The sequence below is a fragment of the Amblyraja radiata genome, chromosome 26 (assembly GCF_010909765.2).
Source record: "Amblyraja radiata isolate CabotCenter1 chromosome 26, sAmbRad1.1.pri, whole genome shotgun sequence".
Taxonomy (NCBI): Eukaryota; Metazoa; Chordata; class Chondrichthyes; order Rajiformes; family Rajidae; genus Amblyraja; species Amblyraja radiata.
Genome location: NC_045981.1, coordinates 30,129,974 through 30,156,883, shown reverse-complemented (window position 1 = coordinate 30,156,883; position 26,910 = coordinate 30,129,974). Strand labels below are relative to the sequence as shown.

Sequence of the window (26,910 nt, the reverse complement as noted above, 5' to 3'; positions counted from 1 at the left end):
AATATTGCATTGGGGGAGCAGGTTGCATTGGGGGAACGGGTGAGTGGTGGAATATTGTGTTGGGGGAACGGGTTGCATTAGGGGACCAGACCTCCCATGTGACAGGTACCCAATGGGTCCCACTTGGTCTAGTAAATCTATACTATTACTAAAACTCTCATCTTGTCCTCTTCCTTATGCTGTTAAATTTGCGCATAAACGGTACCGTATATCGCTAGGATGTTTTCGCCACCCTATTCACCGTTCTCCTCTACTCCAAGCGCACCAAGTCTTGTTCCAATCGGTGAAATATTAGAAAAGTTATTGGTCTGTTATTCGCCGGGACAGCGACGCCCCTTCTGGCACCCGCTGTCAATCACCGGGGCGAGGAGAATAAAGCCCCGGAAGCCGGGCTGAGTCCGTAAGCACCTCCAGAAGCCGCCCGTCCAGAAGCGCCGAGAATAAAGCTGAAGACAGGGACCCAAGGGTCCAACTTGGACTAGTATATTAATATAACTCTCATTTTGTTTGTTTGTTTGTTTGTATGTGTGCGTGTGAGATAGCAAAACTCTGCCAAAAAGATACACAATAGCGCTACAATTTTTGGCCCACCTTGCTCACCATTGTCTTGTGATGTAAATGAAACAACTTTTGTTCAGATTGATGGTATATTTTACAAGTTATTGACATTTTAAACTTTACAAAAATCATTTTTCAAACCACTTTTCCACTTGTCCTGCCCGTCAGCCGCGTTCGACGTCACAATGGGATCCAGAATCTCATTTACATTTAAAAAAAGGATTTAAAAAAAAACTCAGTTTTAATCAAATTCTTCTGTTTTTATTAACAGCTAACATTGTGTTTAGGTTATTTTAAAGATAAAATTCGATTTTCATTGAGAATTGAATTAAAAAAGACAATCTTCATTGTGGGTGGTGGGATAGGAGGGAGGTTTCATTTTTTTAAATGGGTTTTTCATTGTGGGGGGGGTTGGATAGGGGGGAGGTGAGGAGTGGGGGAGCAGGGGGATAGAGGGAGAGGAGGGGGTAAAGAGGGGAGAGGGAGGGGAATGTGGGGGAGGTGAGGATGGAGTGTGGAGGAGGAGGGAGATAGAGGGAGAGGATGGGGTTAGGGAGGGGAGAGGGAGGGGAGGTGAAGAGAGTTGGGAAGGAGGGGATAGGGGGAGAGGAGGGGGGAGTGGGGAGATAGGTAGTGGGGCATAGAGGGAGAGGAGGGCAGTGGGAGAGGTGGGGAGGGAGAGTGGGGGGGTGGGATAGGGGGCAGGTGAGGAGTGGGGGAGCAGGGAGATAGAGGAGGGGAAGGGGGTAGGGAGGGGAGAGCGGTTATGGAGGGAGGGGGGAGTGACTGAGGGCAGGAGAGGTGAGTGGGGGAGGGGTGGAGGAGAGGTGAGGGAGGGAGTGGGGAGGAGGAGGAGGAGAGGGGAAAGAAGGAGGGTGAAGCAGAGGGACTGCTAGAGGATGATGGGGAATGGAGGATATGGGTAGGAAGAGGGATGGTGAGGTAATGGAGGAGGGGAGAGAGTTATGGAGGGATGGAGGGGTGACTGAGGTTAGGGGAAAGGGGAGGGAGGAAGAGGTTCGGGGGAGTGGGGAGGATGAGGAGGAGAGGGGAAAGAAGGAGGGTGAAGAGGAGGGGGAGGAAGAGGGATGGCGAGGGAATGGAGGAGGAGAGGGGGAAGAGAGAGGATGGGAAGGAGGGGGTGAGGGAGGAAGCAGAGGATGGTTGGTGAAGGGTGGGAGAGGGAGGATATGGAGGAGGGGATTGAAGAAGGGGGAGTGAGATACTTCACATGTTATTGCCATTTTAAACTTAAAAAACATCAGCCGCGTCGGCGAAGTTGGGGGCTATGGGGGTGAGTGGTGGAATATTGCGTTGGGGAACAGGGCCCAACGGGTCCCACTTGGTCTAGTACTACATATAAGCGCCACATATCAAGTATAATATCCCCAGTGCTGTCATCCTCTCTCAGTAGAGGCAGAATTGGATGCAGAGGATGGCACATTGGCGCAGCGATAGAGTTGCTGCCTTACTGCGACAGAGATCCGTGTTTGATCCCGACTACAGGTGCTGTCTGTACAGAGTTTGTACATTCTCCCTCTAACCACATGGGTTTTCTCCAGGCGCTCCGGTTTCATCCCACACTGCAAAGAGACGTCAGAGTTTGTAGGTTATTTGACTTTGTACTTTTGTTCTTTTAAATCTTGACTTTTGTCCTTTTAAATCTTTTTATCCTGTGTCTCCTATTGTATAACACTGAAGGAGATGCACTGAAATTTTGTTGTTAGTTTCTGTGCAATGACAATAAAACGTATTCTATTCTATTCTATTTGTTAAAAATTGAAAATTGTCCCTAGTGTGGAGGGTAGTGGGTGATCGCTGGTCGGCACAGAGTCGGTGGGCCCAGGGGCCTATTTCTACCCTGTACCTCTAAAGTCTAATGTCTAAGCCCTAAAGTCAGTACTTTAAAAAACAACAACAATTATCTGAGAGAATGTTGGTGGCTGTGACAATTCTTGGCAATATATTGACGTTGGGAAAGACCCCTGATGGGGAGATGGTCTCCGGAGAGTCCTGTTTCTGAGATAAATCTTGCAAAGGAAGATGGAACAATCAAGGCGAGCACATGAAACCTGCCATGAAATTTGCTCAAGTACTCAGGGAGAAGGAATTAGGCTTTGATACATTCTAGTTGTCAGCACTGATTTTTCAGAGACAAACGTGGACAGGTTGGTGGGAGACAAATGACAACTCATATTGGAGGGTTATCAGTCACTCCTTGTCAACTGCTGCGCGTCGATGGACCAGATGTGGTCTCAATTTCAACACATCCTTGTATCGTGCCTGAGGCAGTGTTGCAATACTCTTGTTGCATAATTGCATAATGTAATCCAATGCAAAGTCAAGGCGTAATATTCTGTCGATTTGCAAGTCCCATCAAGGGAAACGGTCCCAGGACATTGGAACCATTGGAAGCTGGGCGGAGATGAAGGGTGGGTTATGAGTTTGAATAGATCACACCCCACCCTCCTGTCATTACAACAGTGTCGCTAGCTGAGAACATCTGAGACCATAGAAACTGGAGGGCAATGGGCCAGTGTGGGACTGAATCCAGAAAACAATGTAGATCTTTATTGTGTAGACACAATGAAGTGCAGATGTTGGTTCACACAAAAAAGACATCAAGTGCTGGAGTAACTAAACGAGTCTGGCTGCATCCCTGGTAAACATGGATAGGTAACGTTTTTGGATCAGGATCCTTTTCCAGACTGCTTGTGGACTTGTCGGGTCAGGACCCTTCTTAAGATTGGTCAATCAGTCTGAAGAAATGTCCCGACACGAAAAGTCACCTATCCATGTTCTCCAGAGATACGGCCTAACTGTCTTTTTAGATTTAGTTTTATTTTGGAGAAACAGCGTGGAAACAGGCCCTTCAGCCCACAGAGCCAACACCAACCAGAGATCCCCATACACTAGCACTATCCTACACACGAGGGACAATTTAGGAACAGCCGAAGCCAACAAACATACAAACCTGTACATCTTTGGAGTGTGGGAGGAAACTGGAGCACCTGGAGGAAACTCACGTGGTCACAGGGAGATCGTACAAACTCCAAAAAGACAGCACCCATAGTCGGGATCGAATCAGGGTCTCTGGCGCTGTAAGGCAGCAACTCTACCACTGCGCCACCGTGCCCCCACGTGTCAAGATCTTTAAAGAGCTGGTTCAGAAGGAAGTGGCAAATGGGCCCGGGCTGAGCCTGACAGGAAGCAAGATGTCAAGCCAAGACCGAGGGTAGGATTGGAAGCAGGGGCCTGGTGTCAGAAGAGCCAGGACTCTCCAAGGTTGATGTTTTTTCAAACTGGACATCCAGCTGATACGCAGAGCAGGATCGGGACTGAGGAAGTCATCTGGTCTGAGGAGATGCCACTGGTACCTTTTACGAAACAATGAAGAACTACTGGTGAACTCAGAAGGGCAAAAGCAGAGAACATTGGATGGGGATAGATGGTGGTGCTGGATCTGGGAATGGCAAGGCTGAATGAAAGAGACGAGTAGCCAGTGATTTTGGCATCAATGGTGACTCCTATTTGGGATGATATTTTAGCAATCACATGTTTACTGAAGCAGAGAGAGGCCGGAAAATGGATATGAACTAAAAGTCTCTGCTTTAAAATATTTGGTTTAATTTAGATGAGTTTGGTTTATTGTCACGTGTACGGAGGTACAATGTTTTTGTTGCATGCTATTCAGTCAACGGAAAGTCAATACATGATTACAATCAAGCTATCCACAGTGCTCAGATGTGTAGAAACAAACTGCAGATGCTAGCTTATACCAAAGATAGACACAAAGTGCTGGACTAACTCAGTGGGTCAGGCAGCAACTCTGGGGAAAAGGAATGGGTGATGTTTCTGATTAGGACCGTACTTTAGATTGCAGTCTGAAGAAGGGTCCCAACCCAAAACGTCACCCATCCTTATTTTCCAGCGATGCTGCCTGACTTATGGGGCTGTCCCACTGTACGAGCTAATTCAAGAGTTTTCCCGAGTTACCTCTGATTCGAACTCGGAGAATTACAGTAATGGTCGCTCGTATGTACTCAGGGCTCTCGTGGACATTTTTCAACATGTTAAAAAATCTTCACGAGTCTTCCCGAGCTTACCGTGTTTCCTGAGTACCTGCGTTACGAGCCGCTAAGAGACGTCCTGAGCTCCGATGTACCCGCTACGTACATTCTACGTGCTTACCATGAGTTTGATTTTTTTTTAACTCAAGAAAGCTCTTGGATTAGCTCGTACAGTGGGACAGCTCCTTCATTGAGTTAGTCCAGCACATTGTTTCTATCCACAGTTCGCAGATACAGGATAAAGGGTATAACGTTTTGTGCAAGAGAAAGTCCAGTAAAGTCTGATTAAACTGGTAGATGATAGGTCAGGACCGCTCTCGAGTTGGTTGAAGAGAGAAATGGAATAAAGTGAGTTCAGGAAAGAAAGGTTATATCCAACACAAAAAGCTGGAGTAAATCAGCGGGTCAGGCAGCATCTCAGGAGAAAAGGAATTGATGACGTTTTGAGTCGAGACCCTTCTTCAGACCGACAACCAGGGAATGGTGGAGTCCACAATGGAACATAACTCAAAAACACAACTTGTTCAGGCTTTTCCAAAACCAAGGCACGGCCCATCTTGACGTGTGAGAAGTCTTCCAAGGCTAACTTGACTGGGGAAATGGTGGCAGGTTTATGCCACCTCGGTACGACTGATCTGGGGCAACCTGCAGCTTATGGACAGCACTCACCGAGGCTGTCAAGGTCATTGTAGTGTTTATGCTTGGTCTGTTCCACACTGCCATGGGGAATGTCAGCAACATCAGTCAATCTGCCGTTCAGGCAGATGTACCAAGCATGCATTGCTTGCTACAGCAAACAATTTCATCACTTTCAATGCACAGACTGGGACATACTGATGGAGCCACAGGAATTAAACAGCTGTATGGACATCGACAGGATGGCTGGATACATAACGGACTACATCAACTTCTGTAGGGATGTTGTTGTGCCAGTAAGAACTGTTTGTTGCTTTCCCAATAACAAACCTTGGATTACAAGCAACATCAAGAGCCTCCTGAACGAGAAAAAGGAGGCTTTCAAGGTTGGTGATCGGGAAAAAATCAAGAGGGTGCAGCACCACTTGAAAAGGAGCATGAAGCAGGCAAAAGGGGACTATAAAAGGAAGCTGGAGAAGAAACTGCAGTACAACAACATCAAAGAGGTGTGGAGAGGAATGAAGACCATCACTGGCTTCAAGGAGAAGAGAAGCCAGCCGTCAGGAGACGTGGACAAGGCCAATGAGTTTAACCTGTTCTATAACAGGTTTGATCTGGTATCCCCTCCCACCTCTACAGGTGCAGCCTCTCCCCCACCATCACCTCCACGAGGCAGCCCCCCCAACACCACAGCTGCAGCACCTCCTATGCCGGCATCTCCTCAACTGTTCTTCACGGCGGACGAGGTGAGAGCTGAGCTGAGGAGGTTGCGCCCTGGTAAAGCAGCTGGCCCTGATGGTGTATGTCCCAGGCTACTAAAAGACTCTGCGGCTCAGCTGGCGGAGCCGCTCCAGACCATTTTCAACCTGAGCCTCCAGTCAGGGAGGGTACCAGGTCTGTGGAAAACATCATGTCTCGTGCCGGTTCCCAAAGCAGGGCGGCCGACCGAGATCAACGACTACAGACCGCAGGGTGGCCCTTACATCCCATATCATGAAAACAATGGAGCGGCTACTCATTCGTCTCCTGAGACCACAAGTCCAGCACGCACTCGACCCACTACAGTTTGCATACCAGGAGAACATTGGGGTGGATGACGCAGTCCTCTACATGCTGCATTGGATCTACTCCTTTTTGGACAAACCCGGTGGCTATGTGAGGATTATGTTCTTCGACTTCTCAAGTGCGTTCAACACCATCCAACCCCTGATTCTGAATGACAAGCTTAAGAAGATGGGGGTGGATTCCACATTTATCTCCTGGATATACGACTACCTGACGGGTCGACCACAGTTTGTCAAGCTGGGGGACAGTGTCTCTGGCACAGTGGTGTGCAATGTTGGAGCCCCACAGGGAACGGTTCTGGCCCCGTTCCTCTTCACCCTGTATACAGCAGACTTTAACTATAAGTCTGACACATGCCACGTACAGAAATATTCAGATGATACAGCGATTGTGACATGTGTAAGGAACGGGCAGGAGGAGGAATACAGGAACTTGACCAGTGCCTTTTGTGCCTGGAGTGAAGAGAACTGTCTCATCCTGAACACAACTAAGACTAAAGAGATGGTGGTTAACATTTGGCAGGTCCAAGCTCCCCCTTCAGCCGGTCAACGCTGCAGGGGCTGATATTGAGGTGGTGCAGACATATAAATACCTTGGAGTGCACCTTGACAACAAACTGGACTGGTCTGTCAACTCTGACTCCCTCTACAAAAAAGGCCAGAGCAGACTCTTTTTCCTCAGAAGGCTCAAATCCTTCAATGTGTGTAATGATATGCTGCACATGTTTTACAACACGGTGGTTGCAAGTGTTATTTTCTATGCTGTTGTCTGCTGGGGCAACAGCATTAGTGCAAAAAACAACAAGAAGCTGGTCAAACTGGTTAAACGAGCTAGCTCAGTGCTGGAGGGGAGAGTAGACTCTGGGATGGATGTGCTTGAGAGGCGTATGAGGCACAAGGTGCAGGTCATGCTGAAAATCCCCGGGCATCCCCTCCATGTAATTCTGGAGAGTCAAAAGAGCACTCAGAACAACAACCGGCTCCTCTCCCTGCCCTGTAGAATGGAGCGGTTCAGGAGATCCTTCACCCCTGCAGCCATTAGATTTTATAATTCGGACCGCTAGGCTGTAGGGGGATGCATTTTTGCAATTTTTAATTTTTAACTGTTAATTATTGGTCTTTTTAAGTATTTATTGCTCTCAGGTAGTGTCCACATTGTATTCTATGTATTTTCTGTCTGCGTTCGTTTTGAATCTGTGGGTTTGTTGGTTGGGGGCTTCTGGACATCTGAATTTCCCTGAGGGGATCAATAAAGTAATTATTATTATTATTATTATTATTATTATTATTATTATTCATGGTCAACTGCCGACAGAATGAGGCAAGACTGCGTTATTCACATGGAGGATTCTCCAAAGATGTTGGCCTCCTTGATACCCAGGAAAGCATTCTCCCCAATTCCTTGGGCTCCATAAACCAAAACAGGCTTGCTATTGATGGAACTCATGATAGCACAAAGTAAGCCAGAATCAGTTTTCCAATTATTTGGCAGGAGATTTTATTTTAAAGATGATATGTTGAGCAAGATGATCAAAGTACCAGGAAGTGAATGTGCCGGTCATGTTGTTGCGTGATCAATCCAGAAGTTTGGACTAATAATTGATTATATGTGCCAACTCTCATCAGAAGAAAGCGGCACAATGGCACGGCTGGTATAGGTGTTGCCTCACAGCGCCAGAGACTCGGGGTCAGCCCTGACCTCGCGTGCTGTCTGTGTGGAGTTTGCATGTTCTCCCTGTGACCGCTTGGGTTTTCTCCGGGTGTTCCTGTTTCCTCCGGCACTCCAAAGATGTACAGGTTTGTAGGTTAATTGGTTTCAATGAAATCGTAAATCATCCCATGCATGTAGGATGGTGCTAGTGTACAGGGCGAGTGCTGGTTGGCACAGACTTGCTGGGCCAAAGGGCCTGTTTCTGATGTATTTCCAAAGTCTAAAGTGAAGTCAGGATCAAACCCGGGTCTTTGGCGCTGTGAGGCAGCAGCATTAGCAGCATGTTAAGGGCCTGTCCAACGTGGGCGTCATTTGCGCGTAATTTACGCAACATGATGCGTCGTGCCGCGCACGTGATGCGCGCATTGTGTGCATTACGGGCGCATGGTGCATGGTGACGTAGTCAGTGACACCTGGTCGCTCTCGGCACCCCAGGATTTTGGGATGTACAAAATCTTTGCTCGCCATCTGCGTGACGCGCAAATGACACCCGAGTGGGACAGGCCCTCTAGCAGTCCTCACAATTCATGTTGTAACAAAGGATAAAAGGAAAATAAACCAGTGTTTGCTTGCTTTAGACTTTCATAACCCAGACATTTCCCAGTGCAGAAAGAGGATTATGTGCAGGCTGTCTCTAAAGTGGAGATTACATTTCTTTTCTCAAAAGCAATTAGCCAGCAAAGGACCTTGAAATGTACCTGTTATAGTCTGTCTCCAGCGGGATTAGATGGGTGGTAGGAAAATCAAGTCCGCTTAACGCACTGGTTCAAACACAGCAATACTTTGGAGACATGAAGAACTACACATGGCTGGAATCTTGAGTAAAACACAAAATGCTGGAGATACTCAGCAGGTCAGGCAGCATCTGTGGAGGGAATGGACAGGCGACCGTTTTACAGAAGCCAATTAACCTACAAATCCGCACGTCTATGTGATGTGCGGATTTGTCGGTTAAATGGCTTCCGCAAAACACAAAAAAATTCAACGCGGTCACAGTGAGACGATGGAAACTGTGTACGGACAGCATGTGTGGTCAGGATGGAACCTGGGGCTCTGGCGCAGTGAGGCAGCAACTATGCCGCTGGGCCACTGTGCCACCCTCTCTTCCTTTAGTTGGTTTATCTGACAAAACAGCAAAGCAGCCCGTTAAAAAAAAAGACAGGAAGTGATGGAGTAGCTCAGCAGGTCAGGCAGCATCTCTGGAGAAGATGGTTAGGTGACCTTTTGGGTTGTGACCCATCTTCATACTGGAATAAACCTTTCTGGTCGGGACCCTTAAGACTGATTGTAGTGGCGGGGGGGAGTTGGAATAGAGCTGGGGTCAGAACAAAGACTGGCAAGTGATAGCTCGATACAGCTTAATTTGCAGGGGGGGAGGGGGGGGGGGGGGGGGGGGGGGGACAAGACCAGGGATGAAAATGAGTTGACTTGGCAGATGTGGGGATGGGGCAGATCAATGGGGCTGAAATTGGGATGACTGTGGCCCATTTTGAAGCCAGGAATAATGGACCATCTCTGACACAGACTGGGCCTCACGTGTGGGGAAGCTGCCTGAGAAAGCTATCATTCATTTACAAGACAGCGCTGGATATATACGAGACTCTTGAAAGCACCAACAATGTTTCCAAATCCAACCAAATCTATATTTCAGTCGGGTTGCTGATAGGGAGACGCACAGCAGATGATTCTGAATGAAGGTATCACAGGCCAGGGTCTGTTCAAAGGTCTTCTACACCCCCAAGTTCCTTCTTGCCGAGCAACACCACTTCCCATACATAGAAGCACCAAGCAACAGAGTCCACCTCTTTGCCTAACGCCAATGTTGCAAACAGCCAACTGGCAAAAATAATGCATTTCCTCTCTGCATATCATACTCACTGGGCCACCCCACTCTTTATTGGCGGGACTGATTTACTATGACACCCTTCAGGATTAGAAGCTGCAGATAGAGTCATAGAGTCATATAGCATGGAAACAGGCCCTTTGGCCCAACTTGCCCACAACGAACAAAAGTTCCCATCTACACGAGTCCCACGAGCCTGTTTGGCCCATATCATGCCAAACCTGTCCCTATCCATGTACCATGTCCATGTCTAACTGTTTCTTAAACGTTGGGATAGTCCCTGCCTCAACCACCTCCACTGGCAGCTCATTCCATACACCTACCACCCTTTGTGTGAAAAAGTTACCTCCCAGATCCCTATTAAAGCTTTCCCCCTTCACCTTAAAGTGTAGCAGTGTATCTAAAAGTGAATGTTTGAGCATTCTGGACAAAACGAAAAATGGAACTAACGACTCCCATGAAAGATTAATATTATCAATGAAACGGGAACTTCAATTTGAAAATGCTACTGAACCAAAACAGTGTTCAAAACTCATTGAGAAGAATTTGATTATACTTGCAGCACCAGGATATGATCAAAATAGGTTATTATGTTTAATACTGTTGAGTTGCAGCATTCTATATATATTAAGATTCATGATGTAAGTTGTAAAACATTTTGCTGTGGATTATTAAATATGAAATGGTAGAACGCTCAACGTGGACGTTTTATTCCCACAACCTTTAATGTTGTGCCGGCGTTTTCCAGTACTTTTGCGGTTACCTTTAATATTGGCACCCAGAGAGCTATGATGTTTTCCATGTTACATTGTTACTGGCACTGAACAGGGTTCCCTGGAAGGAGATGCAAGGAACTTGTCCAAAGACAGGCAGCTTTGTTACTAACACCTATGAGAGAGAAGCGAGTGTCACCAAACTTCTGAATTCTCTGGGGTGGAACCCTCTCCAAGACAGACAGACGTGAAGCTCACCGTTTGACCTGTTTTTACAAAATGTTAAATGGTCAGCTCGACATAGATCACAAGACCTACACCAAACCCAAACCAATTAGGAGCAGACGAGGGCATTCGATCCAATTTGTGATCCCAGCTACAAAGACAGATGTGTACAGCAATTTGTTCTTCCCCCGCACAATTAAAGCATGGAATAATCTCCACCCAACTATAGTTACCCAACCAGATGCAACTAAATTTAAAGTAGCTCTTTCTTCCCAATAACCCTTTCCGGCTTAAGTCCTCCCTTCACCACCTCCAGTTTAAATTCCATTTGGAATATTTTGGAGGACCAAGAAACCAGGAACCAAGAACTGCAGATGCTGGAATCTTGAACAAAAAAACACAACGTGCTGGAGGAACTCAACGGGTCAGAGCAGCATCTGTGGAGGGAATGGACAGGCAATGGTTTGGGTCGGGACTCGTCTTCAGATTGATGGACTGAGAGGGTGTCGGAGAAAGCTGGAAAACAGAGGTGAGGGTGGGTCAAAACCTGGCAAGTGATAGGTGGAATGTTCAAGAAGGAACTGCAGATGCTGGAAAATCGATAGTAGACAAAATTGCTGGAGAAACTCAGCGGGTACGGCAGCATCTATGGAGCGAAGGAAATAGGCAACGTTTCGGGCCGAAACCCTTCTTCATTGATAGGTGGATACAGGTGAGAGGGGTTTAATTGGCAGATAGGGTTCAGATAGTGACAAAGGCTGAAATGAAAGTGAAAGGGAAAGAAATTGGTGTCCGATAAGGTGAATAGAATTGAAATCTGCCGTTTTTAATGTTGAGGTTAGTTTAGTTTAGTTTAGTTTGGCTATACAGCATGAAAACAGCCACCGAGTCGAACTGACCATCGATCACCCGTACACACTAGTTCTATGTTATCCCTCTTTCTCACCTACTCCATGCATACCAGGGCCAATTAATCTACAATCCTCCACTTCTTTGGGCTGTGGGAGGAAACCAGAGCACCCGGAGGAAACCCACACGGTCACAGATGAGGAAGAGTGAAATGTAATGCTTACTAGACTAAGTGGAACCCATTGGATCCCAGTCACAAGGGAGGCCTGGTCCCCCAATGCAACCCATTCCCCAGCGCAATATTCCACCACTCACCCGTTCCCCCAATGCAATATTCCACCCCTCACCCATAGCCCCTAACTGCGCAGACATGGCTCGTTTCTCCTCATCCCCGAGCATGCCCTTCCCCATCTCTTCATGTGTGGGAGGGGAGGGAGGAAGGAATGTGGGGTGTGTGTCGGTAGGGGTAGGGTGTGGGGTGGGAGGGGAGGGGGGTGTGTGTGGGCATGGATGTGTAGGAGGGGGGGGGTGTGGCGGGGGTGTAGGGTTGGGAGGGGAGATGTGTTTGTGGGCGGGAAGGGTGTGGTAGAGGGGGAGGAGGGATGTGGTAGGGGAAGGGGGCGTTTAGGGGAGTGTGTGTGTGTGTGGGAGGTGGGGTGTGTGGACGGGGGGGATGGGCGGGGGGGTTGTGGGGGGAGAGGGGTGTGTGGGCGGGGGGGGAGAGGGAGAGAGAGCTCGAAGAAAAGGCAGGGTAGAGCCATGGGGGAGAGGGGGGTATCACGGGGGAGGGGGCAGGAGCTAGCGAGGGAGACCAGAGGGGTAGGGGCTGGGGACTCACAGTGGTGCGATGGGGACTCACAGCGGGCTCTGGTCGCTGGTCATTCTCCTGAGCCGGGATCACAGTCTCTACTTTCCGTTTGGCGACATCTCCGACTCCGGGCTGGGCTGGGCTGGGCTGCTTCCGGTCCCTCCGAAACCTCCGCCGACCATCCTCAGCTCCAGTAAAGAAGCGATGGTACAGGAAGGGGCGGACCTTCCCGGGGAGTGACAGGAGAAGGGACTAATCCGCGCGGCGCTGACTGGCCAGAGAGATCGATTTGCGCACGTGCGGTTTTTAAGATTTTTAAACCTTGCTAACTTTTACAACAGTAAACCGATCGGAACAAAACTTGGTGCACTCGAAGCACAGTGAGTGAGCTGGCGAAAAATCGTAGCGCTATCACGTACCGTTTTTGCGCAAATAGAAAGACCGCGCAAACTGGAGGATAACAAGATCAGAGTTTTAGTGATAAACTAGACCAAGTGCGGACCCGTTGGGTCTGTTTTACCAACGCGCGTTTGTGGGGGGGGGGAGGGTGGCTGCGGCATTACACTCACACTAACCACCCCCCAAACACACAGGTGGGGGGAGGGGGGAGAGGGAGACGTGGTGGGGAGAGGGGAGGGAGGGGAGAGGAGGAGGAGGAAACTGGAGAGATTTGGGAGGGAAAGTAGAGTGGGGTAGGGCTACTACCTTCTGTGGCAGAGAATTCCAGAGATTCACCACTCTCTGTGTGAAAAATGTTTTTCACATCTCGGTCCTAAAAGATTTCCCCCTTTATCCTTAAACTGTGACCCATTGTTCTGGACTTTCCCAACATCTGGAACAATCTTCCTGCATCTAGCCTGTCCAACCCCTTAAGAATTTTGTAAGTTTCTATAAGATCCCCCCTCAATCTTCTAAATTCTAGCGAGTACAAACCGAGTCTATCCAGTCTTTCTTCATATGAAAGTCCTGCCATCCCAGGAATCAGTCTGGTGAACCTTCTCTGTACTCCCTCTATGGCAACAATGTCTTTGAGCATTGGGCATTGTGACATCACACGATGGAAACAAATCAAAGGGAAGAAAGGCAGGCAGGCACACAGTTTTATAGATAGATAGATAGATAGATAGATAGATAGATAGATAGATAGATAGATAGATAGATAGATAGATAGATAGATAGATAGATAGATAGATAGATAGATAGATAGATAGATAGATAGATAGATAGATAGATAGATAGATAGATAGATAGATAGATAGATAGATAGATAGATAGATAGATAGATAGATAGATAGATAGATAGATAGATAGATAGATAGATAGATAGATAGATAGATAGATTAGATGAGGGGGACAGAGGGGAGAGAGGATAGATGGGGGGATGTTGTTCCGACATTTGGCCCATATCCTTCTAAACCTTTCCTATCCTGTTCAAATCTCTTTTATATGTTGTTATTGTACTTGCTTCTACGACCTCCTCTGTCTTTGCTGAGTTACTCCAGCTTTTTGTGTCTATCTTCAAATCAGCATCTGCAGTTCCTTCCTACACATTACCTCTGTTAGAACGTTCCATCTACCCACCTTCCTCTGTATGAAAAAATTGCCCTTCAGGTTCCTATTAAACATTTCCCTCCAGATATACAGCCTGACCTGCTGAGTTACCCCAGAACCTTGTGTTTTAAAACCAGCGTATTGTACTCTGCCTCAGTTGATTCCAGATACCTTGTGTGTGTGCAACTGTACAATGTGTCCACAGCCATGGGCTCACGATGAATTTAGTTTAGTTTAGAGATACAGAGCTGAAACAGACCATTCGTCCCACCGAGTCCACGCTGACCAGCGGTCCCGTACACTAGCACCACCCTACACACTAGGGACAATTTACAACCAAAGCCAAACCTGAAACATCTTCGGAGCGTGGGACGAAACTGGAGCATCCAGAGAAAACCCACGGGGTACAAGAGAGAACGTACAAACTCCATACAGACAGCCCCCCTAGTCAGGATCAAACCCGGGTCTCAGGCGCTGTAAGGCAGCAACTCTACCGCTGTGCCATTGTGCCACCACTGATTGAATTCTGAGGCACATGATCCTGAATTAGCAATAATTAGTGGTACCATCAGTCAGTCCTTAATTTCATCAATAGGTTGTTTTGTTCTTTAATTAAGTGCCGAGCTGATCAGCAGTCCTGTGGCTTCATCAGTTTTAAATTGGGAGCTCCAGTGTGCTGGTGAGGTTTCCATGCCTTCTCCGGCATGATAGAGGTTCTACCTCCGGCCTACCTGACCGAGTGAATGGAGCAAGGGGAGGAGGCTGAGAACCACCTCCACCCATTTCTTTGGAGACACTCGGACTATCTCTAATCGGACGTTACTTGACTTTATCTTGCACGAAATGTTATTCCCTTTATCGTGCTTCTGTACAGTGTGGACGGCTTGATTGTAATCATGTGTAGTCTTTCTGTTGACTGGAGAGCACACAACCAAAACGCTTTTCACTGCACTATTGTACATGTCACAATAAACTAAACTAGAAATATCTGCTAGAGCAGGTTCATGTGTGTTCATAGATGATCTTGGATCAGGCACGTGAAATGATAAAAACATAGCAAACACATTACAGTACAGCACAGGCCCTTCGGCCCACAATCTCCATGCTGGACATGATGCGAAATTAGACTAATCTCCTTGACCTGCACATGATCCATTACCCTCCATTCCCTGCATATTCATGTGTCTCTGAAAGCCTCATAAATGCCGCTACCATATCTGACTCCACCCCTGGCAGCACATAACAGGCACTCACCATCTTCTGTAAAAAATAGTCTCCTTTAGACTTTCCCCCCTATCTCCGCTAGTCTTTGACATTTGCAATTTAGAATGTTTAGTATTACAATACAATAATAATACAATACCGTTTATTTGTCATTTGAACCTCACATGAAGTTCAAACGAAATATGGTTTCTGCAGCCATACAAGAAAAGAACCAAGACACACACCAACACAACTCACACAAACATCCATCACAGTGAATCTCCACCTCACTGTGATGGAAGGCAAAGTCTTGTCTCTCCCCTGCTCTCCATTCCTCTCCCGAAGTCAAAGTCAAAGCCCCCGGCGGGCGCTAGCAAGTCCGCGGCCATTTAAAGCCGCGCCGGGCGATGTAAGGCCCCGCTCCAGGTCACTCTCAACCCCACAATTCGAGCGGGAAAAGTCGCCGCTGCCGGTGCCCCGCAAAGCGGTCTCCCACCGGGGACCCGCGAGCTCCCGGTGTCACCATCCACCGGAGTCGGGTCGCAGCCGCGCGCCACCGCAGCTCTCCACGCTCCGAAGCCGGCCAGCTCCACGATGGTAGGTCCGCAGCTCCGCAGGCTCCGTGACTTGAGCTGCCGTTCCTGTTGGAGGCCGCTCCACGGCGCTAGGCCCCAACGGCAACGGAGACCCGACAGGGAAAAGGTCGGGTCCCCGTACAGGGAAGGGATCTAAAAGTTTCCCCCCCCCGCCCCCCCACACATACACAGTCAAAAACCCACCACAAACTATACACTCAACAGGACAATAAAATAAAAAAAGACAGACGGACTGCAGAGGCCGCTGCAACGTCGGTCGCGCCGCCAACTGAAGGGGATATGAATTTTGAAGGGGATAAGGAAATAACCCATTTATTTATCGAGTTTATCGCTGTTCCTCCATGAGAGTTATGCAATCTTAACTCTCATAATCATACTTGTGCAAAAAGAAGTACGTTTAGTTTAGAGATACAGCATGGAAACAGGCCCTTCGGCCCACCAAGCCCATGCCGACCATTGATCACCCATACACTAGTTCTATTTTATGCCCCTTTTGCATCCTAGGGGCAATTTACCTACAAACCTGCTCATCTTTGGGATTTGAGAGGAAATCTGAGCACCCAGAGAAAACCCACGCGGTCACAAGGAGAACGTGCAAACTCTGAACAGACAGCACCCGTGGTCAGGATCAAACCCGGGTCTCTGGCGCAGTGAGGCAGCAACTCTACCGCTGCACCACCGTGCTGCCCGAATACTTGTTGTATACTGCAAATAAATATTTCAGGAAGATTAATAAAGTGAGCACCTTATTTGGAGTTCTCTTTTTCTGTTGTTCAAAAGCTTTTAGTCATGAGTTTTTACTTAGTTGCATTATGTCATAAAATTTATTTGCTTTGTTTTATGGAACAGAAACAAATAACAATCAATTGGGATCACTTGAAGATTAAATAATGCAGAGATGTGAGCATTAACAAGCCTAAATAATATCAAGATAATAGATGTAGCATGTAATAAATGTAAAAAGACACATCTGTGATCAAGCCTTTGCGTGGTGCTTGGAAGCCAAGGACTTGTATTTACATATTGGCTTTGATGAGCTCAGAACACCACAGAGCAGTTTTGAAGTGGAGTAAGTTTGAAATAAAATGCTGGCAAGTGGAGGGAAACACAGGTTTTGTCTTTTATCAGGAAGATTAACGACATGTGGAACTCAGCGTGTCAGGCAGCATCTGTGGAGGGTAGTTTTCACCCTCCAAACAGCTAACAACGGCCTGTTTCCTTTATCATCATTAGATTTTTGCATATCCTTTATTCATTGTTCTTTATCTCTCCACATCATCATCTATACCTCTCGTTTTCCTTATCCCTAACCGGTCTGAAGAAGGGACCTGGCCCGCCCAGTTACTCCAGCTTTTTGTGTCTATCTGTGGTGGGGATAGACAGACGATGTTTCGGGTCGGGTTGAAATGCTCACTGTGTTTCTCATTTAAGTAATGTTTATGGGAAAACATTGAATTTGTGAATAGAAGCATGGGGTATAGAAACAAAGAAATCATGCTTCAACTTTATAAGTCACTGGTAAGGTTTTAGCCAGGAACCTGCCTCAAGCAAGGTGTCAAGGTATTAGATTAAAGGGCGACATGCTGGTGCAGCGGGAAAGTTGCTCCCTTGCAGCGCTTTCAGCGCCAGAGACACGGGTTCGAACCCGACTACGGGCGCTGTCTGGACGGAGTTTGTACGTTCTCCCCGTGACTGCATGGATTTTCTCCGCGATCTTTGGTTTTCTCCCACACTCCGAAGACGTGCAGGTTCGTAGGTTAAGTTGCTCGGTATAAAGATAAATTGTCCCCAGTGTGTGTAGGGTAGTGTTAACGTACGGGGATCGCTGGTCGTTGTGGACTCGGTAGACCGAAGAGTCTGTTTATGCACTGTATCTCTTAATTAAATGGAACTAAATTAGGACAAGGGACTTGAGACGAGAGAGAGAGAGAGAGAGAGAGAGAGAGAGAGAGAGAGAGAGAGAGAGAGAGAGAGGGATCTTGCTGGAGTGAGGGAGCTCGATATGGAGGTTAGCGTTCCTTTCTTTCTCTGGGAGTCCGGTCTCTTCGTAGCGTTCTCTGTCTCGTCTTCTCTCTCTCTCTAGCTCTCTCTCGCTCGCTCTCTCGCTCTCTCTCTCTCTCTCTCTCTCTCTCTCTCTCTCTCTCTCTCTCTCGAGAATCGACATTAACTAACACTAAGAAATTAATATTGAATTGCTAAACTTGCTGTTGTGTTGTACTGCTTACAGCTACAAGAACGGGTAGCAATCAATAAAGGGCTATCGGCCTATTGCAAGCTTATGTACAGGGACATATCTATCCATGCACTGTATACTTGTATTTATACTTATGCATTTCAAATATGTATGTCATGTTTTATACTTTGGCAATATAACAATGTTTTTTTTATCATGCCAATAAAGTTTTTAGATTGAATTGAATTGAATTGAAATTGAATTGAGTGTGAGAGAGAGAGAGAGAGTGAGTGTGTGAGAGAGAGAGAGAGTGGGTGTGAGAGAGAGAGTGTGTGAGAGAGAGAGAGGGAGAGAGAGAGAGTGAGTGTGAGGGATAGAGAGAGAGGGAGAGTGAGAGAGAGTGTGAGAGAAAGAGTGAGAGAGAGAGGGGGGGAGAGGGGGGGTGTGAGAGAGAGAGAGAGAGAGGGTGTGAGAGAGAGAGTGTGTGAGAGAGAGAGAGGGGGGAGAGAGGGGGAGAGGGAGTGGGGGAGAGAAGGGGAGAGAGGGGGAGGGGAGAGTGAGGGGGGAGAGAGGGGGAGGGGGAGAGAGAGAGAGAGTATGTGAGAGGGAGAGAGAGGGGGGAGAGGGAGAGAGAGAGAGAGGAATGGTTTATGTTCCTTACTGAGAAGGAAATGAGATTTGAGAACAAAATGCTCCAAATTAGCAAGTGTTTTGAGAGATTAGTTGAGGAGAAGCCATTTCCATTGATAAAAATACATCTATTGATCATGAACACATCATCAGTGATGTAACCTGGGGTCATTGGGTGTTTCGGGTCTTTCAACATCAGACACCCTCACCCAGGCGACCCAGCCGTGGTTGACCAGACCACGACTCGTGTTCAGGTGGCATTCGCTCCTCCCCATGGACCTCCTCTCCTGATCCAGAGCCATCTCGAGGCCTTCTCCGCTGCCTCTGTGGTGTTCTTGATGGCCCTTCTCCTCGCCACTCCGTTGATGCCCAGTGCACTCAAGGCTTTGTAGAGCGATTGCCCTGCAAAACCTCTGCAGCCAACCTCGATGGGCATACACCTTGCATTCCAGCCCTGCTTGCGGCAGTCTATGACCAGCTCATCATACTTGGCCATCTTCCTCTCGTGGGCCTCCTCCAGACGGTCCTCCCACGGTTAGTATCTAGAGAATTACAGACTGCAGAGACACTGACAGAAAGTGCAGTGGTCAGAAGGATAGTTCTAAAGCAACGTTAGGCTATGATCTGGAATGCAGTATCTAAAAGAGATTTAGGTTTAGATTTATTATTATCACGTGTACCGAGGTACAGTGAAAAGCTTTGCTTGTACAAACAAGTCAAATTCAAGTACAGGTAGAGCAAAGGAGAAGGTACAGAATGCAGGATATAGCTCTTGAGAAAGAGTGGTGAGAACAGATTTAATGGTCATTGTAAAAAGGGAACTTGGAATCATACTTGTCACGACAAAATCTGAATAACTAAGAAAATAAAATAGTGATGGAACATTGTCTACCTCCTTCAAAGAGCTGGCTTTTGGCACACGTGTGTACGGTTTCCCGTGTCTCAAGACGGTGTGGCAGTAGATGCTTCATAGTGCCAGGAACCCGGGTTGGATCCTGACTTCAGGCGCAGTCTGCGTGGAGTTTGCATGTTCTCCCTGGGACCGGGGGTGTTTCTTTCCAGGCGCTCCGGTTTCCTCCCACCTCCCAAAGACGTGCGGGTTTGTAGGTTAATCAACCTCTGGAAATTGCCCGCAGTGTGTAGGAGTGGATGCAAAACTCGGATAACATAGAACTAGTGTGGACAGGTGATCGATGGTCAGCGTGGACTCGGTGGGCCGAAGGGCCTGTTACCATGCTGTATTTTTAAACTAAACAGAATAAAAAGTGTTTTCTCAGATATTAATTAAAAAACGTGCGTACGGTTTCTGTGAGCATCAAATGGATGGAATTTGTTTTAAGAAATTCTCGATCAACTCATTGCATTGCTAACATCTGGTGTTTTTTGTGTTTTGTAGAATCCGGAACGCTTCTACACGGACATTCATGCCATTCTCAGCATAAGACTCGCTTGATCTCTAGGGTAAGAAATGCCAAAAGTTTACTTGCTCTCTTTTATATATTTTAAAAATTCGACAATACTGCCACAATAGCTAAAAATGAAGTCTTAATATTCTAGTAAATATGATACCATTTGGATTATTAGTAATATTAATAATGATTACACCTCAGGGAAAACTGTACCACTAGTTGATTAACCAATATCTGTATGACTTGGTAACATTTTCTCTGGAATCATTCCCTGTGTAAAGTTTGATTGGTCATTCTTATTGTTTCAAGAACTGTATTCCACTGAACTTTCACAATCTTAAATGCATTAATGGTAAACCTTTAACAGCTGCCGCCTGCAGTCCATTATTCCTATCAATTGTAACTGGAACAGAATGTTGCAATGTTGTATTTCACCACACGTATAAAGTGGCTAATCGCAGGATGCTTGGATAAAGTAGCTTTAAAGCATCGGCGATAATAACAAGGACTAACTGAGGGATGTCAGTAAGTGGGCAGATATCTCCTTTAATAACATTTGGGATTGCACAACAGTTTGGTGGAACACATTTCTCAAGAGCTACTTATATTAATCATTGTTGTCTGCTCGATAAAATACTGACTGCCACATAAAGTCCCCGTTTATTCAACGGGTATCATGGATTGTGATTTTAACCTAACCCACCCAACGATCCATTTTTAAGCAATTTCCTTTCCTTTTCCAGAGAAAATTTCCTTTTTTACACTTTATTGACGTCAAAATTGGTTGTGATGTGAAAAAAAACTTAAGCCTGTCTCTAAACCTGCCTCAATCAACTCCCAAGTAGGGGTTGGGCCAGCAGGTCAGATTTGGTTAAAATCAGAGTAATCTTGCCTTTCCTTTAAGGTTAACTTAATTTAAGTTAAATTGTCCTTGCTTGTGTTAATTGTATGAATTGTTGTTTATTCTTCCTGTGGGTTGAGTAACCCTTTCTATAAGGTTGTGCTCTGAGTGCTGATTTTTGATTATTGTGATTTTGCACATCGCTGGATCAACACTTGAATTCTTTTCCTTTTGAATGTCTGACTGCATTTTCTTTTGCATTACTGATTGCCTTCACTATTTGTATAGCTTTTTGCATTCCATTAACAGATGTCCATTTCCTATGCGGTTCTTACATTGTTGATAGCTGTTCATTGACTGCCTGGATAGACTATTCCGAGAGAACATTGCTGTGAAAAAAAAATCGCAGTGTGTACAATGCACCCAGTGTGCCCTTTTTGAAAAGTGTAGACTCACAATTCCTGACCTCAATCCTAGCACAGTCTGTCCTGACAAGTTTAACTTGTGAATGCTTGAATACAAAGCCCAAAGGTCACAGCTCGAGAGTGGAGAGCAGCCACCTGCTTGCAATCGCTTACTTTATTAAGCCACCAGACAGACCTGGTCTGGTTTTCCCTCAAGAGAACCAAAGTTTACCTCTTGGAAGTTCACAAAGTGGCATTGGCAGTGACTTTGAAGACTGCATCACCCAGACCGTTCTCTCCCCTGCCAAAGTAGGAAGTGCATGATGATTAATGGCTCTAAATACAGTAGAGAGACCTTGGTGTAGAAAACAAAATAGTGCATTTTCATCCAGCCAGATATGACGATGATCATATTGAAAGTGATCTTTAGTTCATACACTAAATTAAAAATAATTTTGCTTTAAATACTAATCATTTAGCAATATAACACAATGATGCTGCTTATAGGAGCATACTTTTATCAGGTCTAAATGTCAACTACATTTTACAATAATGTTATTTAGACCGCATAGAGCCTATCTGACTCCTTACTGCCTCTTCATTATCTGATGTCAGATATCCTTGCTCTGCTCAGTGTTAATATTGAGAATTTTACATTGGCAGCCAACGTTCAAATGAATGTATTGTAACATCTGTGTTTAGGAAAGCATCTTTCGGTCTCCCAAACATTCATTTTTTCCGCAATTCCTCCTGATATTTACTTCCAGCTTAACAAAGGCTGGCTAATTCTCCCAAAGAGTTCCAGGCTGTGTCTCACTCTTCAATATTGTTTCTATTCAAAAAAAAAAATGCCAAGGGTCAAAACAGAGAAACGTGGAAACTAATCCTCTGCGAATACGCTGACCTCTGCAGATCAATACATGACCGTGAACGAGGCTGTTTGCATTACAGAGATAGTTTAGTAGTTCTATTCTGCAGGATCACTTTCAGCTGTGTAAGACAATACCTTCAGCAGTATTCAGGTAATCACACCTAGTACACTTCTGCTGACTGCGGGCTAAATAATTTACCACTCATTTAAACTGCCTTTCAGTTTGCAATGGGAATCAAAAAAATTGTCATTTTAAGAACCGGAAACAAAATGAGGCGAGATGAAGCAAAATAAAACTGGTGGAATTTGCTGCAATCCAATTTGCAAAACCCTTGCCAAGCTCATCCTGGAAGCGATGGTCACCGTATATGTCACCTTTCCCCGTGACGCACTGATTCCGGGCGAGCTTGCTCTCTTTGCTCTCTTTCGGGCGGTCACGGTGGCGCAGCGGTAGAGTTGCTGCCTTACAGCGAATGCAGCGCCGGAGACCCGGGTCCGATCCCAACTACACGGCGTCTGCACGGAGTTTGTACGTTTTCCCCGTGACCTGCGTGGGTTTTCTCTGAGATCTTCGGTTTCCTCCCACACTCCAAAGATGTACAGGTTTGTTGGTAAATGTAAAAATTGTCCCCAGTGGATGTAGGATGGTGCGGGAATCGCTGGTCGGCGCGGAACCGGTAGGCCGAAGGGCCTGTTTCTGCGCTGTATCTCTAAACTAAACTGAGATTGATAAATGAACATGGTGCCCTTTCTCAGACAGCGACACCTCGCACTGACTGTAGGTCAAGCGTTACCTTACTCGGATGCAAGTCATTGGCCAGGGTTCATTAGGGTTGGGTTGGCATTCGGTTAATTTTATGTTAGATTATTCCCGTAGTCAATGAAAGGCAGAATGCCTGTGAGACTTCATTGTGAGATCAAATATAATTTGGAAGAGATCGATGAGAGACTGCTAGTTGGAGCTACAGAAATGAAGGTAATTGGTAATAACAATTAAACAGTTATTATTTGAAAGGGGATTCATTCTCTCCTGTCTTATTGACAGGGTGTGCAACCATCTCCCATGATAGACTATTCATTGGTTTGAGCAAATGGATATGTTTGGCAAATTCATCTTCACGGATCGAAGAAGTAAGAAATTTAAGCAGAAACATGCATGCAGAAATGTTGCTGCTTTATAAGTAAGATGGTGGGAGTGTTAAACTGTGCATCTTTTCATCTCTCTGAGGTTTGCACATAACTATCGAGCACATTTGTACTTAGGAAATAACGGAGCTTTCTAAAACAGATCTTGATATTACAAAAGGTCACCATAGACGGGGATGCACAAATATCCTGCACGCATTCAGTGACTGAGGTCAAGAGAAAGATTTTGTGATGAAACATCGAACAGTACAGCATAGGAACGGGTTCTTCAGCCCCCAATGTTTGCGCTGACCATGAAGCCAAGTTAAACTGATCTCAAATCGCTCGACATGATCCATATCTCTCCATTCCTTGCACTTCCATCTGCTTGTCTAAAAGCCTCTTAAACGCCACTATCAAATCTGCCACCACCCCTGGCAACAAGTTCCTGGACCGTACCTGTGAAAAAAAACTTACCCTGCACATCTCCATTATACTCCCCCCCTATTAACTTAAAGCTATGGCCTCTCATGTTGGACATTAGCACCCTGGGGAAAAGGTTCTGACTGTCAACTCTGTCTACGCCTCTCATAACTTTCTATCTATCTATCTATCTATCTATCTATCTATCTATCTATCTATCTATCTATCTATCTATCTATCTAAAACTCTGTTCTTGACCGGTTTTGGCGATCTGTGCTGCGATTTCCGAGAAAACGCCGCCACCTACGGCCGTCATTGTTGGCCACCTTGCTCAGAGCCCCCCTCCGCCGCATGTGTGCCGAGGATTTTTCCCGTCGATTAAAAATGACAGAGATATTAATGTTTTTACAAAATTCCCCATTCTCTCTGCTGCCCCCGCTGGCGGCAGGGGGGAGGGACTATAAAATCAGGAAGTGGTGTGCCTTAATCAGTATATGCAAGCTGGAGGAAGGCAGAGGGTCACGTTTCTCTGAGCTGTGAATGAACACATGTCTACTCAAATGTAAGTGTCCTTAGTGGTTCTAAAATGCTTGCAGATTGTGTCTATTGGTTCTAAAGCTTGCAAAAAAATGTATATTGGTTCTAAAGCTTGCAAAAAAATGTCTATTGGTTCTAAAGCTTACAAAAAAATGTCTATTGGTTCTAAAGCTTGCAAAAGAAATGTCTATTGGTTCTAAAGCTTGCAAAAAATGTCTATTGTTTCTAAAGCTTGCAAAATGTGTCTCTATTGGTTCTAAAGCTTGCAAAAAAATGTCTATTGGTTCTAAAGCTTGCAAAAAAAATGTCTATTGGTTCTAAAGCTTGCAAAAAAATGTCTATTGGTTCTAAAGCTTGCAAAATGTGTCTCTATTGGTTCTAAAGCTTGCAAAAAAATGTCTATTGGTTCTAAAGCTTGCAAAAAAAATGACTATTGGTTCTAAAGCTTGCAAAAAAAATGACTATTGGTTCTAAAGCTTGCAAAAAAAATGACTATTGGTTCTAAAGCTTGCAAAAAAATGACTATTGGTTCTAAAGCTTGCAAAAAAATCTATTGGTTCTAAAATGGTTCATACTAGCGCTCCAGAAAGCCCCCCCCCCCCATTGGTTGCTTTGGCTTGAAGTTGAAAGGCACTACTTACTGCAAATGGTGGCTTGGTTGCTTTGGCTTGTAGTTGAAAGGCATTACTTACTGCAAATAGTGGCTTGGTTGCTTTGGCTTGAAGTTGAAAGGCACCTCTTACTGCAAATGGAGGCTTGGGTGTGGCTTGAAGTTGAAAGACACCACTTACTGCAAATGGTGGCATGAAGTTGAAAGGCACTACTTCCTGCAAATGGTGGCTTGGGAGCTTTGACTTGAAGTTGAAAGGCACTACTTACTGCAAATGGTGGCTTGGGTGCTTTGGCATTAAGTTGAAAGGCATTACTTACTGCAAATTGTAGCTTGGGTGCTTTGGCATTAAGTTGAAAGGCACTACTTACTGCAAATGGTGGCATGAAGTTGAAAGGTACTACTTACTGCAAATGGTGGCTTGGTTGCTTTGGCTTGAAGTTGAAAGGCACTACTTACTGCAAATGATGGTTTGGGTGTGGCTTGAAGTTGAAAGGCACTACTTACTGCAAATGATGGTTTGGGTGTGGCTTGAAGTTGAAATACACCACATACTGCAAATGGTGGCTTGGGTGAGGCTTGGGTGTGGCTTGAAGTTGAAAGGCACTTCTTACTGCAGATGGTGGCTTGGGTGCAATGGCTTGACGTTAAAAATGCATTACTTACTGCAAATGGGGCGTGGGTGCATTGGCTTGAAGTTGAAAGGCACCACTAACTGCAAATGGTAGCTTGGGAGCTTTGAAGTTGAAAGGAACTACTTACTGTAAATGATGGCTTGGGTGTGGCTTGAAGTTGAAAGGCACTACTTACTGCAAATGGTGGCTTGGTTGCTTTGGCTTGAAGTTGAAAGGCACTTCTTACTGCAGATGGTGGCTTGGGTGCAATGGCTTGACGTTAAAAATGCATTACTTACTGCAAATGGGGGCGTGGGTGCATTGGCTTGAAGTTGAAAGGCACCACTTACTGCAAATGGTGGCTTGGGAGCTTTGAAGTTGAAAGGCACTACTTACTGCAAATGGTGGCTTGGGTGCTTTGGCTTGAAGTTAAAAGGCACTACTGTAAATGCACTTACTTCCTGTTTGCACTGTATATTGATTTTAGATAAAACGCTACCACTTACGGCTGTGATTTTTGGCCATCTTACTCAGTCCCCCTCCGCTGAGCAGATGCAGAGAATTCTTCCCATCAATGAAAAATAAAAGTGTTATTAGTTTTTTTTTTAATGTTGAGAATCTCTCTCCTGTTAATCACTCCATGAAAGCCACACCTTTTCCGGGGGGGGGGAGGGGAGGGGTTATATAACCCGGAAATGTGGGTGTGGCTCAGTCTCTGCAAGATGGAGGAGGGAGAGATCACGACTCGCTGTCTTTAGTGGCTTTGCACCCTACTTCAAATGGTATGAAACTGCACTTGAATGTGGTGGCCATGCATCTTGCTAGAAGTGATAAGAAACTGCACTTGAATTTGGTGGCCTTATACCCTGCTTGAAATAGAATTTCAAGGAGTCAAATACCAGCCCACCAGCCGTGAGTGAGTGAGTTGCCAGCACAACAGGCTTGATTGACTGAGACGCCAGCCCAAGAATCCATTTGGCGCACAATTTGCATACTAGCCCCCTGGAAACCAGTCCCTTCAGCCCACAACACCCATACTAGCGCTCCAGAAAGCCCCCCTCCCCAACTGGCCACCAATATTAGAATTGGTGGAGAGGTGGAATATTGCATTGGATGACCAGCCCTCCTGTGTGATGCTGGGACCCAACGGGTCCCACTTAGTCTAGTACTTCTATAAAGTCTCCCCTCAAGCTCTGATGTTGCAGAGAAAACAATCCAAGTCTTTCCAAACTCTGACTGTAGTTGAAATCCTCTAATCCAGGCAGCATTCTGCTAAAACTTGTCTGCACCCTTTCCAAAGTCTCCACATCCTTCCTGAAATGGGGCGACCAGAACCACATGCAATGTAATGTTGGCCCTTTAATTCCCAAGACCCTCTTTTTATTCTTTCTGCATCAAAAATTGACATCTTGTATACTTGAATAAACCCTTAATAATATGAAAATA

General features: G+C 46.0%; 1 protein-coding gene across 2 annotated transcripts in view; it reads left to right on the top strand.

Annotated features, from left to right (window-relative positions):
- Positions 1-26,910, top strand: part of rbfox3 (RNA binding fox-1 homolog 3) — a 1,262,719-nt gene that overhangs the window by 564,079 nt on the left and 671,730 nt on the right. For both annotated transcript variants that reach the window (XM_033044598.1, XM_033044592.1), the window contains exon 3: positions 20,027-20,091. The gene's annotated coding sequence lies outside the window, so the exon portion shown is untranslated. The remainder of the gene's footprint in view (positions 1-20,026; positions 20,092-26,910) is intronic.